The sequence below is a fragment of the Ovis canadensis genome, chromosome 19 (assembly GCF_042477335.2).
Source record: "Ovis canadensis isolate MfBH-ARS-UI-01 breed Bighorn chromosome 19, ARS-UI_OviCan_v2, whole genome shotgun sequence".
In the NCBI taxonomy this organism is placed as follows: domain Eukaryota; kingdom Metazoa; phylum Chordata; class Mammalia; order Artiodactyla; family Bovidae; genus Ovis; species Ovis canadensis.
This window is the reverse complement of record NC_091263.1, coordinates 50041577-50046665: the sequence shown is the minus strand read 5'-3', so window position 1 is coordinate 50046665 and position 5089 is coordinate 50041577. Positions and strand designations below refer to the sequence as shown.

Below are 5089 nucleotides of genomic sequence, written 5' to 3'. Positions count from 1 at the left end.
TGTTGTTTTGTTCTATCCCTTAGCATTGCCTTCTTATTGAGAAATAGATTTTTATGCATTAAAAGATTGCTTTTAGCTTTATGTTCCAGTTGATGCTGATATTCAAAGTCATTACTTGTTATCCAAAAAAAAGGATACCCCATAATCTTGAAATTCATAGTAAATTTGATTTGTACAGTCTCAGACCCCAGCTTTGTCTTTCTAACTGCTAGAAAGTCCATTGAGCTAAAAGTCAACTTGAAAACTATTTCTCTGTTCTGCTTGGGTGGGGATGTTTTTCTTGGCTTTGCATCAAATAATACCATATTTCTCAAAGCTTCAGTTGGTCTCATTTAAGGTATGCATTAAATTGCGTACGTGGCTACTCCCTCTCAGTTCTTGCTCAGGCCTTCTGATTATGTCGAGAAGAAACCTCAATGAAGTGGCTGTGTGCCTTTCACATCTCTCTCATTCTTGCTACTCTTTTACAACAAAGAGAGCTGCAGAGCTTCCCCAGCACGGTCAGTACTTTTAATTATTTTTGTTTCTTTGTTTGTTTTTATTGTACTTATTTAACGGTTATCTTTTATTTCTGGAAAATTATTCTGTTTTGAATTTACATTAGTAGTATAAAACTTCTCTTAAAATAGATTGCTGTCAAAAATAGGTTGCAATAACAGTTATGAACTCAGTTCAGTTCAGTTGCTCAGTTGTGTCTGACTCTTTGTGACCCCATGGACTGCAGCATACCAGGCTTCCCTGTCCATCACCAACTCCCAGAGCTTGCTCAAACTCATGTCCATGGAGTCAGTGATGCCATCCAGCCATCTCATCCTCTGTCGTGCCCTTCTCCTCCTGCCTTCAATCTTTCCCAGTATCAGGGTCTTTTCCCATGAGTCAGTTCTTCGAACCAGGTGGCCAAAGTATTGGAATTTCAGCTTCAGTCAGCATCAGTCCTTCCAATGAACATTCAGGACTGATTTCCCTTAGGATTAACTGGTTTGATCTTGCAGTCCAAGGGACTCTCAAGAGTTTTCTCTAACACCACAGTTCAAAAGCATTGATTCTTCGGCACTCAACTTTTTTTATAGTCCGACTCTCACATCCATACATGACCACTGGAAAAACCATAGCTTTGACTAGATGGACCTTTATCGGCTTTTTTATAGTCCAACTCTCACATCCATACATGACCACTGGAAAAACCATAGCTTTGACTAGATGGACCTTTATCGGCAAAGGAATGTCTCTGCTTTTTAATATGCTGTCTAGGTTGGTCATAGCTTTTCTTCCAAGGAGCAAGTGTCTTTTAATTTCATAGCTGCGGTCACCATCTGCAGTGATTTTGGAGCCCCCCCAAAATAAAGTCAGCCACTGTATCCATTGTTTCCCCATCTATTTCCCATGAAGTGATGAACTAGGAGATGGCAAATACCATGACTCTTACTGTTGTTCAATCACTAAATCGAGTCTGACTCTTTGCGACCCCATGAACTGCAGCAGGCCAGGCTCCCCTGTCCTTCGCTATCTCCCAGACTGCTCAGATTCATGGCCATTGAATCGGTGATTAAATCTGTCTCATCCTCTGCCACCCTCTTCTCCTTTTGCCTTCAATCTTTCTCAGCATCAGGGTCTTTTCCAATAAGATTTACGAGGCCTCAAATTTAGGATGGAGAAGAGACTTTGGAGGTGAAAATCCAGATGAAAAACAGTTGTGTATTAAGTGGCCTTGGGTCGATTACCACCTCTAGGAACCTAGCCATCAAACTCAGAACACTACCATCTACCTCACAGAGTCATTGTGACAAAGAAATAAGATGATACAGGTGACTATAAGCTCCCCAGAGTATACCTGGCTTATCTTTTTAATCCTTCAGCTTCTCACACAGTCCTTAGCACATAGGACTTAATTGGAGCCTGATTTGCTTCCTTCTTTCTGTGATGGCACTTGGTATTGTCACATGATTCCCTGTGTTATTATAAAGTAGAGAGTATACTGGGAGAAGGCAATGGCACCCCACTCCAGTACTCTTGCCTGGAGAATCCCATGGATGAAGGAGCCTGGTAGGCTGCAGTCCATGGGGTCGCTAAGAGTCAGACACTACTGAGCAACTTCACTTTCACTTTTCACTTTCATGCATTGGAGAAGGAAATGGCAACCCACTCCAGTGTTCTTGCCTGGAGAATCCCAGGGATGGGGCAGCCTGGTGGGCTACCATCTCTGGGGTCGCACAGAGTCGGATATGACTGAAGCGACTTAGCAGCAGCAGCAGTAGCAGCAGCAGAGAGTATACCATATGAACACATGAAATACATACAAGCATTTCCAGTCTTTCATTCCCCCCACAATTACCAAAGCTGTATGTGGTCAGTGTACACATTGTATGCGTTGTGCCCAGAATACACATTTGAAACATACGAAAAGATTATAAAGCAACTAAAAAAGGCCTCCCTCAAATTCCACGTCCCTGTACACAGACACACACACACACACAGACACACACACACACACACACACACACACATCACGCATCAAAGTTAATCATTCTTTTTTTTTTAAGGTTCCTTTTTTTTTTAATTTTTATTTTTACTTTATTTTACAATACTGTATTGGTTTTGCCATACATTGACATGAATCCACCACGGGTGTACATGCGATCCCAAACATGAGCCCCCCTCCCACCTCCCTCCCCACAACATCCCTCTGGGTAAAAATATGGAACGCTTCACGAATTTGCGTGTCATCCTTGCGCAGGGGCCATGCTAATCTTCTCTGTATCGTTCCAATTTTAGTATATGTGCTGCCGAAGCGAGCACTAATCATCCTTAACTTGTCAAAATTCAGTGTTTCTATAATTAAAAATATATGTGTGTGTGTGTGAGTGCACGTGTGCACTCAGTTTCGTCCAACTCTTTGCGACTCTATGGACGGTAGCCCGCTAGGCTACTACTGTATACAGTTTTGCAACCAGTTATTTCCACTTAACATTATATCATCAGCCTTTTACTTGGTGTTACAGAATTCCTTTCACTCAGCACCATTTTTCATGTTTCCCCGCAGTAGGGCCTTGTTTTTGCACTCATCGTGGGATCTGCCAAGAGAACGGCAACCTGTGAAACCTTGGGTAGAAATGTTCCCAGATGAACCAATCAGACAGTTTGGATGGAGGAGATGGAGGAAAGGAGCCATGGAGACAGCTTCACCTGCACAAACTAGATTGGGCAGTCCTGAGTCAGGGAGCCGGTCGCCTTGGTGACGCTGGGAACCCACCCATTAATCTCGCGCTCCCTCTGCTGGCCTCCGCGAACACATTCGCTGCGTGATGCTTTGAGCAGTGACCACGGAGGAGCCGAGTCCATTGAAATCGCCTGTGATGGACAGACGAGAAACAGCCACCCTTTATGCAATCTTTATAAGGACAAAGTTTACAGCAACACTGATGGATTGACTGATTGTGCTTATTCGGTTGAAACAAATGAGAATCCGCAACCCCCTCCCGCCTCCTCCCCTGAGTAATGCAATTCTAAAGGTCTCCCCTTTCCTTTTCAAGATTCTGATTATCCTCCTGCCAGGTCTCCGGTGATCTCTTCGGTTGTTTTTCTTAACTGTATTTTGCTGTTGCTTTTCTCGGCTTTTCCACCGCCTTGCCCCGCCCCACCCCCTCGCTGGTGCCATTTGTGAATAAGAAAGTAATGGTAAAACCCTGCCTTTGCCTTGCAAAGCACAACTCCAATCAGCTGCTCTAATCGTGCAGCCTCTTATTTCTCCATTTGGGCTTAATTCAAAGCTGTAAAAAGCTTTCAAAATAGGTGTGTGCTCTCCTTGACAGTTGTGATAAAACAATGCCTCCAATAAAGAGAAAGCAAGACACATTTGCAATTTCCTTTTCCATAATTTATAGTGATTTAGCTCCCCCCATCAGGAGATAAGAATTTCTTTGGGAGCAATTTTCTTTTAATAACACCACCTGAAGCAGCAAACATTTCTTTTGCAGTCATTAGAGCGCCTAGCCTACAAAACAGTGACTGAAAATTGAAGTAGGATTTAGAGAATGGCTGTCTGCATCACATAAATAAACAGTGAGAGACCTGACCATTTCATTACAGAACTTAAATAATCAGTACAGATGGTCAGCTGCAGCATTACGCATGCATAACCTATTTAAAAGACAACATTGTAGGGGCAGAAGAATTAATGTACTCCCGGTGCCATTCATTCACTCGACTTGAGTTACTTCTTTTGCAGTAAGCACCAAAGCCTGGGTCAGGCAAATTATTGCAGGCAGTAATGCAGACACATGAGAAGATAAGGGAACTGTTGAATGATGAGAGGACAAAGACTAAAATTAGCTTAAGGATTTGTGGCCCCAAGCTTAGCCTAATGAATGTTACGTGTTTCAGTCCTTCTCAGTGAGTTGCAAATGACCAAAAAACCAAACCAAAACAAAAATTTACACCCCAAAATGTAATTTTTTAATCTTATTAGTTCATGTAACTAAGAAGTTCAGAGCTTTAGATATAGCTGGTTCTAGACACTTAGGTAAGGCTATCAATTCTGCTCCCTTCCCTACTGGCTTCCTTTCCAGCGTGACATCCCTGATGGTCTCCACTGATACTCCATGTTTGTGTATTAACACCTTCAAACCCAATGGGAAGAGATTCTTTGTCCTAATCATCGGGCAAGATCATGGATTACATCTCTTGGACCAGTTTTGAATATGTGCGTTTTCTGAACCAATCATTGTGTCCGGAAGAGAAACATGTTTTGATGGAGTCCTTCTACTGAGCCATGAGTGTGTGTGCGCGTGTGTGTCAGGGCAGGGGTAGGGGAGGTGAAAGAGGGGCAAAGCGGGAGAAAACAGGGTTTGTACGTAGCACTACCAAAACACGTAGACTAGGAGAGGAGGTGAGTGGCCCTTCAAGGGAAACCTACATGCTGTCAGCAGATGATGGTGAAGGGATGCTGACACGGCGAAAGAGATGTCTGACCCTTTAACAAATGCAGTGTAGAAAGGAACATTCACTAGAACCTTCACATGAATTAAGTTAATACACAGGATGGAGCCTACAGTCAACACTGGGAAATGTCCTCACGTCTACGTATTTGCCT

General features: G+C 43.0%; 1 non-coding gene across 1 annotated transcript; it reads right to left on the bottom strand.

Annotated features, from left to right (window-relative positions):
• Window positions 1-2689: 2689 nt before the first annotated feature.
• Window positions 2690-2796, bottom strand: LOC138424933 (U6 spliceosomal RNA). The gene has a single exon (XR_011251028.1). It is a non-coding gene; the product is annotated as a U6 spliceosomal RNA (small nuclear RNA).
• Window positions 2797-5089: the final 2293 nt, after the last annotated feature.